This window comes from Ursus americanus, chromosome 34, assembly GCF_024610735.1.
Source record: "Ursus americanus isolate L20-20 chromosome 34, mUrsAme1.1.p, whole genome shotgun sequence".
NCBI classification, from domain to species: domain Eukaryota; kingdom Metazoa; phylum Chordata; class Mammalia; order Carnivora; family Ursidae; genus Ursus; species Ursus americanus.
In genome coordinates, this window is record NC_142160.1 from 3,567,964 (window position 1) to 3,583,031 (window position 15,068).

General features: G+C 54.1%; 1 protein-coding gene across 4 annotated transcripts in view; it reads right to left on the reverse strand.

Moving 5' to 3' along the window:
• Positions 1–15,068, reverse strand: part of AUH (AU RNA binding methylglutaconyl-CoA hydratase) — a 343,464-nt gene that overhangs the window by 135,081 nt on the left and 193,315 nt on the right. The gene's annotated exons all lie outside the window — the stretch shown is intronic.

Here is a 15,068-nt window from a genome sequence, read left to right on the forward strand (position 1 = left end):
GGCTCTCCGGAGAAACAGAACCAACAGGAGATATATGATATAAACATGGATGCAGATAAGACATAAAGATAGAGACAAAGAGATGAAGAGCTGTACTTCAAGGAATGGGCTCACGTGCTTGTGAGGCTGGCAAGCCTGAAGTCTGAGTGAGGGCTAGGAACTCGGGCAGCCGATGACGCTATCATCTTGGGACAGAATTTCTTCTTCAGAAAACCTCTTAATTTTTTTTTTGCTCTTAATCCTTCAATGGACTGAATGCGTCCCACCCTCACTATCGAGAGTAATGTCCTTTACTTAGAGTCAGCTGATTGCAGAGGCTAACCACATCTGCTAAATACCCCCACAGCAGCACCTAGATTGGTATTTGACTGAAGAGCTGATACTAGAGCCAAGGTGACACAGGAAACTCCCCATCACAGCCTCCAAACCACTTCTCTCACGTCCTCCCTTAAACCCCAACTCCTTGGAGGTTCAGGCCTTCCCTGGTGAAGCCCCCTCTTCCCACCCTTGACCAACGCCTCTCCCCCATTTCTGGAAAGACTGCTCCCAGCCCTCCCACCCTCCTCTCCATCCCTGCTCCTGCCAGTATCCTTGGATGGGCCACAGTGGTGCCGACTGAGTCAGCTGTCCAATCCTTAGTCCCCTGTGACCTGGCTCTGTCCCCACCATGAGGGAGACTGTGGAATCAGCCTCACCTTCCTGCTCCCGGACCTACAAGTGGACACTTACCATCAGATATTCATTGGTGCACATGTATGACCCTCAGGTGGTGAGCTAGGACATCCCAGGATTGCTAACTTGATGACTCCCACAAGCCAAATTTCTCACACTTCAGAAGCAAAGATTCTGAAGCTAAAGCAACAATAATCCCAAATGCAATTACTTCATTCTTGAGCAACAAAAACCCCAAAAGGGGAACTCAGGGGTATGCTTGAGCTTAAGCCATTATGAAGTGGAACCTGAGCAAAATAATTAACTTTAGAAAACTAGGTGATTTTCAGACCGACATTTAGAGGGCTGAGACCTAAGTCTGAAGTTAAGAAATCCTTTCATTATATAGAAACTAACATATCCAGGATTAATATACACAGATCTGGATCTATATCTGCATCTATACCCCCTCCTCCCTCTATGTATCCATCCAGGCAGTCACCTATTCATCCATCCATCCATCCATCCATCCATCCATCCATCCATCCATCCATTATTATTCATCCTCCTATCCATCTATCATCAACCACTCATATACAAACCCATCTTTCAATCCATTCATCCATCCATCCATCCATCCATCCATCCATCCATCCATCCATTATTATTCATCCTTCTATCCATCTATCATTATCTATCCATGTACTCACCCATCATTCTGTTCATCCATCCATCTATCCATCTACATAACCATCCATCCATCCATCCATCCATGCACTCATCCATCCATCCTTCTATCCAACTATCATCTACCCACCCATCCATTATCATCCATCCTTCTATCCATCTACATAACCATCCATCCATCCATCCATGCACTCATCCATCCATCCTTCTATCCAACTATCATCTACCCACCCATCCATTATCATCCATCCTTCTATCCATCTACATAACCATCCATCCATCCATCCATGCACTCATCCATCCATCCTTCTATCCATCTATCATCAACCACTCATATACTAACCCATCTTTCAATCCATTCATCCATCCATCCATCTATCCATCCATCCAACCAAGCACTCCTCCACTCCCTATCCCTCCATCTATCCATCATCTGTCCATCCACCTATCTATGCACAAACATGTCCTTCTGCTACAGTGTTGTCTTCCTTGCTTGCCAATAAGAATAAGTTCTTGATTTTCTACTTTGCTTACATACCAGGTAAATTGGAATTGTCTTCTACTCAGCATGCAAATAAAAGCCTGCAGCTACATCAAGCCACCCTCTAATTTAGAATGACTAAAGGTATCACAAAGCCTTCTGTCATTCTCCCCAGTACAGACTTGTTCTGACCAACTCAAAGGAAGACCGGGGCCCAAAATCACTTCCAGAAGACACTGACTGCACAGCTGTTCCAGCAGCTTTGGCAACGCCTAACTGCTGTCACAGCTGGCCCTGCTTTTCAGAGTAGCCAGGGAAGGCCGAATCTTGAGTGACATATCTCCCTCGCCCACAGCAAAGTGCAACACAGCAAAGGTCTGGGAGAAACAGCGGCAGCCAGCTTGCGGGCCCAGGGTGAGGGGTGGAGGGATGCAGGCAGTCAGCAGGGCGGTTATCGGGGCCCATCAGTCCAAGGGAAGGCCCACGGACTTACTCTGAGGCCTAGGAGCAGCAGGCTAGTTTTACATTTTATTTCCCCCCAACATTTTATTGCTATAAAATTTCAAACATACAGAAAATTTGGAAAAATAGTAAATACCGGAAGACCACGTGCAGGAGATTCACTGACTGCTTACGTTTTCCTGCATCTGCTTTTGTGGGTGCTTCGCGTTTGCTTGTTCACTGAGTCATTTGGAAGCAAGTAGCAGACATCAGGGCCGCTGACCCCCCAAACACGCAGCACCGAAGAGTGAGGACCTTCTCCCAGCATTTCACACCAAAAAAAAAAAAACAAAAAACCCGGACACTAACCCCCTACTAACATGCTGGGCCCAGTCCACATCCAAATGCCCCCAGCTGTCCCCAGAACGTCCTTTAGAGTCGGCGGAGAGTGTTTCCAGGATGCCACCTCAGCTCCCCACAGCATCTGGGGCCAGGTCCCTGTGTCCCTCAGAATCCAGAACCATGCTTTCTTCCTGGGACATTGACTTCCTGAAGAGTCCAGGCCTTTGGGAGGCTGAAGAATGCCCGTGGTCTGTCCACAGGCTGGACTGTCTGTTTTCTTTGGCACCATTCGGTTTGTTTCTTTATTCCCCGTATTTCCTATAAACTGAAAGGTAATCTGGAGCCTCCCTGGAATTCAGGTGAAACATTTTTGTTGAGACCACGTCACACACCGGCTTTGTGTATCTTCTTCCCAGGGGCACTTGGTGCTGGGGCAGCTCTCAGGGGTGCTAAGTTGATCCCATGGACAAGGTGGGGCCCCAAGTCCCTTGCGCCAGAGCAGGGCACACCCTTGCACATTACAACAATGGTGGTTGTGATTCTGGGCTCTGCATGCCCAGGGATCCACGTCCCTTTCATGAATGGCTGGATCTGCATCGAGGAGGACGAGTGTTCTGCAGTGTGGCCGGGTGGTGAGACAGGTGGCAAGGGGGCCGGTGTGGCAGCTTCGGGGTCTTCCACCTGAGGTGGGACATTAGTCCAAGCCAGGGTGGAAAAGAGAAGAGGGATGGCACAGAGGCAGAAATGACAGTATCTGGCGAGGGTTTTGTGGAAATGAGGAGTCTAGGTTTGGGTGTGGGCAACCTGACGGATGGCGCAGGCCTCTCCCCGCCGAGCTGGAGAGTGCAGGAGGGAAGCAGGAGGGAAGCAGGTGGCACTCAGGTGCGGTCCCAGGGCGCATCCATGGGGCATGTGGAGGCTGTGCACAGAGGGGATGGTACTGGGGGCTCTGGGACGCAGCTGCTGGCCAGAATCAGCAAAGCCAGGAAGGGGAAGATGGCTCCAGAAGGCACCCAGGGAGCCCGCATGGAAGGGCTAAGAACTCCAAACATGCTCATTTTAGCAACTAGGAGAAGGACACCCGAGAGAGGGTGAGACGTCAGAGAAAGCGAGAGGGAAGAGCAGGTCAGGTACACAAAACGTGGAGACTAGCCCTTCTGAAGCAGGCTTTTTGATGCGTATGATGGGTCTGAAGACAGAGAAAGTGGAAACATTTTCAGACCAAAAAAAAGTACTATTTATTTTTTTATTCTGCTTCATTTTTTTTCTTCCAAATTGAGATGTAATTGACGTGCGTCACTACATGGGTTCCGGGCGCAGTGTGCAATGGCTTCACTCACATAGACTGTGGAGTGGTCATCACGGTAAATGTGGAGAACGTTCATCACCTCATAGACACAGAGAAAAGAAAAAAGCAGAAAATCTCCCCTCGTGATGAAAACACTTAGGATCTACTCCCGTGCGGCAGCTTTCCTGGGTACCACGCGGCCGTGTTAGCTGTCGTCGTGGTGCCGTCCATCACATCCCCAGCTCTTGTTTACTTTACAACTGCAGGCCTGTACCATTGGCCACTGTCCTCCAATGTCCCCTCCTGCCACAAATCTGATCTCCTGGGATCCACAAATCTGATCTCTTTTCTATGATTTTGGTTGTTTTTTGTTTTAGGGTGTTTGTTTTGTTTTTTTTTTTTGGTTCCACGTACAAGAGATCACACAGTATTTGTCTTTCTCTGTCTGACTTACTGCACTTAGCATAATTTCCTCAAGGTCCATCCCTGGTGTCGCATATGCCAGAAATTCCTCATTTGTCCATGGCTGGATAATCTTCCATGATGTACATACAATACAACTTCTTTATCCAGTCATCCATTAGTGGACAAGACTGTTTCCACGTCTTGGCTATTGGAGATAATGCTGCTATGAACATGGGGGTGTAGGGATCTCTTCAAAATCCTGTTTTCGTTTCTCTTAGAGAGATTCCCAGAACTGGGACTGCTGGGTCATAGGGTAGCTCTATTTTTAACTTTCCGAGGAACCTCCACACTGTTTTCCACAGCGGCTGCACCAGTTTGCATTCCCACCAACAGTGCACGAGGGCTCTGTCCCCCACCACACCCTCGCCAGGAACTGTTGTCCTTCTGGCGATGCCGTTAACAGGCACAAGGTGAGAGCCCACTGTGGTTTTGATCTGCACTTCCCAAATGACTAGTAATGCTGAGCATCTTTTCAGGGCCACTCATACATATCTTCTTTGGAAGAATGTCTACTCAGACCTTTTGCCTCCTTTTTAAAAAAATGTAAGTCACAGCCCATAGATCACTTTCATGGCCTGTTAATGGATCCCAATCTACATTTTGAATACCACCACTGTGAAATGTCCCCAGACCACCGGTGAAGGCTGCCCCCGACCTGAAGGTCTCCTGTGAGCACTGCCCTCCCGCAGACAAATCCGCAGAAATGGGCGGGTCACTTGGCTGGGTCTGGTGTGCACAGGGCAGGATGGGGGGAGGGAGACCCGGAAAGGGTCTGTGTGTCTGGACTAACCCCAGGTCCAGGGACCCCTTGGTGCTGTTATTCCAGCTGCGATCACCAGGTTGTACTATTTCACATTCATCAGTGCGACCCAAGTGGCGCCAGGCCCTTGCCCTCATCACTGTGAGAGCCTGTCCTCACTCCAAATCCAGCACCACAGGGACCAGGGACCTGCCCACCTGCCAGAGCCCGACTCCCTTCTCCTGCCTCAGCCTGGCTCAGAGCAGGAGGGGCAGCAGTTTGCCCAAACCTCCCTATACAGAAGAAACAAACCAACCTGGAACAGGAGCCTGTGTCCTCCCTAACCCCAGGCAGAGGGGCCTTCTTACCACACCTTTCACGGCTGCCACCAAGGCAGACCTACCCTTCTGCGAGACAAAGGAGATCCAGCTGCCCTGCTATCTTCGTGTTTTTGTTTTTCTTTTAAGCTCCGCATTGAACCACAAGATAGTTTTGGGGAAACGGAGGGGCAGGACTCAGATGCTGGCCTGGTGGTTAATGCGGCCCCCCCACGCCCTACCTGGAAACACCAGCAAGCAGCTTGGGAACCACTTCAGAAACTCTTCTGTAGGGCACAGGATTGCTCACTGGGCAAGAGATGAATCATTAAGGATCAGAAATGATCACTTAGGATTTTCAGTTAACCTATCTTGCATCCTGTGGAGGTAAGTGTTCTAATGGGTTTATATGGGAATGCACTCAGGGGACATCTGGGACATGTTTCAGTAAAATGCTTAGGATCTGCCTCTCTCTCTTTTTCTCTCTCTCCCTCCCTTCCTCCCTCTCTTTTGTGCTTGGGTTCTTTCAGGAAGGAGCATTTGTTTTTGTTTTTTAAGACTTTATTTATTGAGAGAGAGAGAGCACGAGTAGGGAGCAGAGGGAGAGGGAGAAGCAGGCTCCCCACTGAGCAGGGAGCCCGATGTGGGGCTGGATCCCAGGACCTTGGGGTTATGACCTGAGGGAAGGCAGACCCTTAACCCACTGAGCCGCCGGGGCGCCCCCAGGGAGGAGCATTTGCTACAACTCAGGGGAAGGAGGAAGAACGTCTTGGAGGAAGTGGCATTTAGGTTGGGATTGGAAGAATCACCTTCAAAGACGGAGTGTCTCAGGCTCAGAGGAAACATGGGAAGGCCGGAGGATTTAGGGCAGTTCCTTTAGGAATACAGCAGGGTCGCGGGTCACGGCAGTGTGCACGGGAGGGCGGGAAGGCGGGCGAAGCCAGGACACAGGAAGGCTGGAGCTCCAAGCCCAGATGAAGCCACAGTCTGAGGCAGTGGGGACAGTCAGGAGATGATCCAAAGGGAGCAGCACGACCCAATACACCACAGAACATGCACGTTGACGGTGCTATGGAGCAGGGACAGATGGAGGCGGGACGGGGCAGGCTCACGGATTTCTGTGGGCAAGAGTTAGGGGGCTTGAGTGCCCCCACGTGTCCAGAGAGCCTCAGCCCTCTAGAAGCTACCCATGGACACCCCTTTGTCAATATGACACCCCGGGGCACCTGAGGAACAGGTGAACGGGGAGAAGGCAGAATACCAGGCAGGGTCCACCTGGACCCCAACAAGATGGGATGTCACAGCAGCCCCAATGGCCACTACCTCAGAGAGTCACTGTCACATTGTGTCTCTGTTTCCTGTATCCAAGTACAAAAACAGCCCACGAGAGGAGGCAGGTGGAGGAGACCGCGTCCTCACCGAGAACTCCTGTGAGCGCAGGTCCTTTCGCTCATCTTGGGTACATCGCACTTACCAGGCATGAATCAAGGCCTGGAGATTTCACCTGCTAACTCACAGCAAGGTACATACACGGTAGGCCTAGGGCAGAATTCCAGGCCTTGCTTTAAATACGCGGGTTGTATACCCTAATGTCTCCTTAAAACCAGCCTCTCCCTCCCCACCAGCCCCGGGGGAGGACTGTACCTCCAGAGAGGCCCAGGGTCCGTGCCCCCAGCTGCCCTCTGCGGCCACTCCAACATCACGTCGGGGCTCGCCCCATGACCCACTTGAGAAGCAGCGTTCTGCCTGCTCCGGGACTAAGACTTAGAAGCAAGGTCTGCTTTTGTGCTTTTGGGAGTCCTGAGCGACCGTGTAAGACAGGGCATTATGGCCTTCAGACAAATGTGGCCCCCGATGCCTGTTTGTGTAAATAAAGTTTTATTGTAACATGCTCAGGCCGATTCATCTACATAGGCTCCGTGGCTGCTTCTGCACTACAACAGAAGAGCTGAGTGACAGAGGTCATGTTCACAAAGTGGAGGATATTTGCTCTCTGGCCCTTTACAGACAAGTTTTCCAAACCCTGATTTAAGGAGTGCAGCTACCACACGGAGGAGTCCATCTATCACATGTCCGGCCACAGAGAGAAAGAGAAGCCCCAATGTTCCACGTCGCAGTCACGGCGCCAGGGGACTGACCATTTAACCGCCAGGTCGGTGGTCCCAAGGAAGACGGGCAGAAGTGACCCGTGGACCCCCGGCAACCCACTGAGCAGGGGTGACGAACAGCAGCTTTAAGTCACTGTGTTGGGTCAGTTATCACACTACCACAGATACCTGGAGTGTCCTCCTCCTGTCCCCGCAAAGTGATGGGGCTGCGGCTGTGAAGATGGAATGAGAAGCCCGGGCGCCACCAAAGATGAGACATGCGACCGTGGCTGAATCTGCTCCTGACACTGCCCAATAGCAAGACGTAACTGAGGGCAGAGCTTTTCTGGAGAAGTGGCACAAGTCATCGTGAAACCAGCCACACAACCACACGCTTCTGTTTCCCTCACCTCGTACGTCACCCCTACTCTCAGCAACAGTTTGACCACATTGTAGTTTGTGGGTTTTTGCCTTTTAAATGAATCTTATTGTTACGAAGGCACTGAGTACCCAAAGGGTCCCCCAGGACGGGAACTCCTCCCTCTGCCACAGAACATCCACTTGTGGGTTCCTGTAGAGGCACTGAACTCTAGAATGGCTTTTAAAGAGATGAGCCTGTCATTTACGATATCTCGAGCTTTACAGAGACGAGGAGCGCTGTGAGTCCAGCCACGTTTCCGTGGTTAGCTCGTAAATCCATCAGCTACATCTGTTCTGTACTTAAGTGAAAATCAGAACATATTCTACTTGTCACATTTGGTCCACCGCAACCTGACAGAAGGCTCGGCGCCCTTTCCCTCTCGTGGTGGAGGCTGCTGCTCACGGAAGACGAATGGCAGGGTGGTGGGATGGTGTAGGAGAGACCGGGTGGGGGGGTGCGTGGGCGGGTCAGGCAGGAGGCCCCCCAGACGCGTGCCCCCTCAGGCTGGAGCCACAGGCACCGTGCTGCGTGGCCAACGGGACTCTGCAGGTGGGCCCAAAGTGATAGACTTTTACATAGCGGTCGTCCTGGCCTTCGGGTGGGTCCACCCTGATCACACGCATCACACGCACCCATAGGACCAGAAAACTCTTTCTGGCTGGAGGCACTAAGAGTGACAGGAGGTGGCTTTGCAAATCGCAAGCGTGAGAGGGACTGGGTTTGGAGAGCCCAGGGCAGTGTGAAGCGGGAGAAGGCCCTCATCTGCCAGGCAGGCCCCGTGGACCAGCAGTGCCTGGGCCGGCTGGGGCCTCCGGGAGCACTGTCCCCCGAGCACAGCCTGGTCAGCTCCTTGGCTGGGAAGTGCAGTCTCCCCACCCCTGGGTCAGGCTGAAGAGAAGCTCGGCTGCTTGTCATGTTTTCATCTCCTCCCGAGGAAACCCAGCACGTCACCCTGACTCCTCGTAATGACGAAGCTGGCTCTAAGGAGGAATTAGCTCTTTTAGGGAAAAAGACAGCGCCAGGCCCCCCTTTCACTATGCAACCACTCACTGAACTCTTGCCTGTCTGCGTTCACCTGCTCACCAAGGTGTGCTCTATGCTAGAAGTTTCCATCCTACACCTAGTGTAAAATTTCAGTGTTTACTCATCGGGGTGGAGGCCGCCCCACCACTGGAAGGCACGGGCCCCTTTCCGTGGTCCGGGCGTGTTGTTGCCTGGGCAACCAAGAGCTCCACTGTGTGTGCTACTTCTCATCCTTGCAAAGGCCCAGCAAGGGGAAGCCGAGGCAGGAGGGAAGTGGGGCCACAGGACGGGTAACACTGGATTTTACTGTTTTACTTAATACTACACGCTCAAAGAAAAGAATCAATCCATGCAATAAAGTACCTGCACGAAAGAACCATTAACCACCTAAAATCAGAGTACCGGAAAACGCACGCAGTCCTTGTGTGAAACCAAGGGTTCAGATGGCTCGAATGCAGTTTGTCTCAAACTCTCTTAGCACTGCTGACCCCTGCTTCCTGGCTGCAGAGCTGCAGGGGCTCCAGCCAAGGACAGCCGGGGGGCAGAGGGGCAGGAGTGTCCCAATCCCAGCGGCCCTGGCCCAGGGCTGCTCTCCTGAGCCTCAGGCGGCCACCGCGGGTGCTGTGGATGCCCGGGGTTTCCTCTGGGATGCATCTTGGGTCCTGAAGGACTGTTCGGCCGCACGGTGGCTGTCACAGAAGGTGTCTGGCAGATGCCCTGTAGGGCTGTGTTCCTACCAACGAACCTCAGCTCTCTGCCTGACCCCCACCCCCAGGTCAGGGCACCTGGCCCTGCCCTTCTTGCTGCAGGAGCATGGGAAGGGCCGGCGGAAGCTGTAGCAGCCTGAGGCACGGCAGGGAGAGGTGCTCAGCAGGACCGTTGTAGGACGGAAGCCTGGACACCAGAAGGGTTTCTGCCCCCCCCCCAAGGGTGGGTGTTAGAGTGTTGTCTGAATGGGAGCTCGGAGAGAACGGAGCAGGGTCTGTCCTGACTTGAAGGGCCACAGTCAGACAGGCCTTGAATGACACTAGTTATGTGTGGATGCCCCCGGGCCCCCATGCCCATCAAGGCCCATCATCAGGCCAGGCCAGGTCTGCAAGAAGGCAAGTGGTCCCCAGGCTCAGGGACTGGCCTATCACCACCACCCAGGAACTGTGGGGGCCAAGGGCTCCCACCATCTGCGCTGGAGGGAAGAGGGGAGACGTCAGACCGGCCCTGACAGTGGGAGCCTGTGGGAGGCCCATGACTTCCCCTCCCGTCACTGGGTAGGTCAGCCAGCTTCCTCACCACATCTCCCGGAAGCTCTGCCAGCAGTGCAGGGACCCAAAGAGGACGGGGCCTCCCACCCTCCAGGGCAGGGGGACACACAGTGGGCTGCAGGCAGCGCGAGTGTGGGGCTGCGGGCAGAGTCCTTGCTGGCTCCGCAGGGGCGTTCGGCATGGGTTCCTGGCTGTGAAATTCAGAGCAAAAGTAGGCCAGTGTAGCCTGAGGTCCTCATCCCCCACGGTACACTTGCGCTACACGGGGACCCTCCAAACCCTCCACGCCCCGGCCTCACCCGGACTGTGACCTCAGAAGCTCTGAGGCACTTCCCAGAATTTTAAAAACTGCCCAGGGGGTTTCAAGACACACAGAGCTGAAGAGCACCTGCCGAGGGGCAGCTTTCAGACACTGTGTCTGCTTTCAGTGGGAGGGAGGGAGGGCTTTCAGACCCTGGGGTTAACTGCACATTCAGAGCCAGGGCGTCCGGGGTGGGGGGCTGCCAGGCGTCCGCGGTTCTGACTCACTCCCGGCCCACGCTCCACACTCGGAGTAGCCGGGACACAGAGCTGTGTTTTCCAGGCTGTATTTATTTATGTTTGACTCTAGCCCCCTCACTGCTTCACATAAAAATCACACGTCTTCCTTCAATGATGCCTGAAAACCGTACCAGGAAATTAAAAATGACTCTGAAATCAAGTGTTGGGCCACGAGGACAAGGCCCTGCCCTGCTTTCACACCGTGTTCTGTGGCCTGCCAGCGGCGGGCGTCCACACCCACGCCCAGGGTCTGGGAAAACAGGTCCCTGCTCCCTCTGGCACCCAGCAGCCCATGCCCCTCATGCGGCCTCCATCCCCCTGCCACCAAATCAGAGAGCAGCCAGGTGACTTCGAAGGGCCTTTGCTATGTGACTGGGACTTTGTATCTTAACTCAGCTTTGAGCTTTCTTTATCACATCAGCAGAGGGTCTCTGGCTGCCTCTGTGACTTGCACGGAAGGGGCAGGCCTCTGGAGGTACTTTGCACCTTGGGCACCCAAGCCAGGGCACTTGTCTGACAAGGGCGGGGATGGGCAGGTCAGCATCAGAGACCATGCCACAGAATTCCAGAAAGATCAGTGGCCCAGACCAGGAGTCAAGAACTCTGCTGCAAAGGGCCAGACGATAAGTATTCAGGCCTCGTGGGCCTTACGCTCTCCATCACAAGAGTCAACTCCACCGCTGAAGCACAGACTATGTGTAACACATGGGTGTGGCTGTGACCCAATAAAGCTTTATTCACAAAAAATATTGGTGGGCCAGATTTGGCCCACAGGCTGTAGTTTGCCTGTCCTTGGCCTGGCCAGAGCAGCCACAGTCAAGACTCTCCCGAGACCCTCGGCACAGCAGGACTCCACCATTTGGGGACCAGTTGGTTGCACGGGCCGGGGGGGGGGTGGGGAGGACGGGCACCGGTTGAAGCTTCTCTGGGTTTCATTACGCATAAGGTCCCTGCACTCCTCTGACCTTCGCTCAGATCCCAAGAGCTGTGGCTCATTCACCTCTGTGAATGTCACTTCCTGGGGCACCAATGCACACACCAGCGCTGTGCCCCTTCAAGGGAACTCGGCTTCTCATCATCAGACATCTCTTGACCTCAGCGGAGAAGAATAAAACTCTCTTTCTGGCAGACAGCTCCACAGAAAACAGCAGAGGGGTTTTGTGACGTCACCCAGACGACGTGGCTGGGCTGCCTCTGCACGGCTCTCCTTCCACACGGGGCTGAATCAGGAGGAAAAGCCGCCGTCTTCCCAGGGCTTGGAGGGCCCAGCTGTCCCCACAGGTGGCCAGTGCTGCACCTGGGCCCAATATCCCGCACCCCAGCTCTGCCAGGCAGCCTGTCACGGCCCTCACCGTTAAGTATGCTCACTGTTTTCCTGCCCTTGGGTCTCCTCCTTCCCTACGTGCTGCTGGGCTGTGGGCCTCAGCTTACCAGAGTGCAGCCTGGGATGGGGGACTGGGGAGCGGTAGGGGACAGGCACAGGCCTCCCTCCCACCTCCGATGCCTGCAACCATTCGGCATTTATCAACGCAAAGGAGACATTCCAAGTTCAGCGGATGTCACCTGCAGCTCCAGGGAGGAGGCGCGGAGTAGGCCCACTGCTTCTGCTGCGGCTGCTGCACAGCCACATGGGGACACGTGCTGGGGTGCCATGACTCCTCTGCGCTCGGTGTCCGCCCACCCCCGAATCCTCTCTCCTGCAAGATCCCTGGAGTTCAGCCCCCGGGCTGCCCAAGCTCACCCGCAGCCCTGGGAGCGAGCTATTGTTTTTTCAGACCTTCCTCCCCTCCCGCCTTCCTGCTGTGTGAGCAGAAACAACCTTGTGATTTGATCCCTGTCCTCCTTCTCATTTGCCCATCTTGCTCTGCAGCCAGCCCAGCGTCTCTCTCTACAAGGGTGACAAGGACAGGGGCCTCGATGGCCACTTCCTGGAGCTCAGGCTCACCTGCACAGCCTCCCCACCCCCCAGGGCTCTGGGCCTCTGCTTCTGGAACTCAGTCATGGGAGGGCAGGCTTTTCCCCTCTGCCTGGATCAGCTCCAAGCCCTTTCTTTGGCCACAGAGACCTGGCAGTGCGAGTACACGCTGGGTGACCATCAACCACGCCAGCCTGTAGGAGGAGGGAGATGCCCGGCAAGCAGGCCATGCCCAGCAGTGGGCACCAGACTTGCTGCCTAGTCCTCTGCCCCTAGCCCAGTCCTCCATCAGAGACACATCAGACCGAGGCCTGTCCTGCAGCTCTGGTGACCACGTGCCTCCCACAGTGCATGGTGACCACAGAAGAGGGTACGTAACAGAACATGCCAGCCTTGAGAAGGGAGGGCAGAACCCACGCTCGAAAACCACAGCCCTGTTCTAGGAGCTGGGGGGTATATTTAGCAAAGCAGGATGTTTGTGGGTAAATCAACATTTTGCTGTAAATAAAATTTTGAGCTGAGGATTGCAGAAACTTCTTTTGCCTACATGTTGACAAGAGGGCTATTTTCCTAAAACGAGCTCCGTATGACCCTTGTTTCAAAGATGCCCTTCTTGCTGAGGGCTCGGGTGCCTTTGTGGTAAGGGGTGTTGTCAGGGGCTAGGGCCAGAGCCTAAGAAGCTTGGAGAAGCTTCTCCCTGGGTAGACCAGCAAACTGACCTTCCTCCTCCTCACGCCTGTGTGCTGTGGCCCCACTGGCCCCCCTGGACCCTGGCACCCAGGCTGAAGTCTTTCTGTAACAGGTTGCCTCTCCACACGGTTCCATGAATGGGGCTCACAATTCTTTAAACTGAGAGCTTCAGTGGCCTGCTGACCCTACACTGGGACTGACCAATGAATGACTCTGCCTGAACTTTAAGCCGTCTTGCACACACAACACACACATATATCACATGGACAGGGTTACTCCGTCTCCAATCCCGCTTCTCTCCCACTTTTGCTGAATTGTATTTTGACTCATTCCATCTGTGCCCGGTAGAGAACCATGGTGGGGAGGACGCGGGGCCACGTGTGAGGGAGGAAACACCCTTCACGTTCTTTGTGGCTCCTGCCACTAAGAGGCGGGTCCAAATCGCTTCCTTGAATCTGAGTTGGCCTGTGTGACCAGTGGAAACACAAGATCGGTGGCTTATGGGAGCACTGCACTGGGTGACAACAGCTTTGAGGCTCCTGCCTTTATCTCCTAGAACTCTTGCCCTCAAGACTCTAGGCGCCATGCCATGAGGAAGCCCCAGCCATGGACAGAGGCCAGGTGTAGGTACTCCAGCCAGAGCCCCACCGGAGCTTCAAGCCATCTGCCAGCAGCACTAGCCAGCAGCATGTGGGTGCCATCTTGGATGGCCGGCTCAGCCGAGCCTTCAGATGACTGCACATGCAGGACATACCCCAAGGGAAAGCACCCTACAAGCCTTTCCAAATTCCTGACCTGTGGAATTGGGAGCAAAACTAAATGGTTGCTTCAAGCCATTGCATTCAGAGTGCTTTTGTGCTGCAATGGATGATCAAAGTACTGAGGATGTGAATCTCAGGGACACTTCACTAGGAGTACTGATGGGAAATTCTAGGAAGGCTTCCTGGAAGAAGTAGTACCTCGGGGTGAGACAGGGGGCTGTGATTTCTCAGAGAGAGAAAACAGCCCAAGGGCAGGGCCAGTGGTGAGAGGGATTTCCATTTTCCTGGGGACTTGCAGTCTGTGGGAGGAGAGAGGGAAGATGGTGAAGATGTTGGCAGAGATGAGCTTCTACCAGAGACACTCCGGAATCCCCACTGGGCTGACCACAGTGCAGAGGTGAAGGAGCACCCAACCATCATCTGGGGCCTCTAGGGGGGAAGCAGAAGCACCCTCCATGGCCTCGGAGAAGTCACAGCAGCTCTGCTGTCTGTGACTCACAGAGACAGTGGAGGTCTACACCAGCAGCTGGTGACTAGTGCACACACCACTCTCTCTGAGGTGCTCCTGAGAGGCTCATGTCTGCGAGCGGGTGACCCTGGACTCCCCTGAGAAGGAGTGGTGCGGGTAGCTGGAGCATGCAGGTCCCACTGCAGCAGAGAAGACTGGGCATGTCAAGGCACAGGTGCCGTTCAGTGTCATGTCAGAGGCACAAGTTCTGGAGGCAGTTCCCAGGCCAAGAAGAAAGCTAACTGGAATGGAAGTTCCCACGTCTGAGACCAGAGACCCAGACCCTGCAGCAGGAGCAGTGCCACCACAGTGGCGGAAGGTCTAGATGGCCGACCCGGCCACCCTGTGATGTGTTAGGCTTAGAACCCGTAAGAGCCACAGTTCGGGGCAAGGTGAGGTACCGCTTCAGAAACTTCAGTGCCTGGGGGTCTACCTGAAACATGCTTCCGCTTT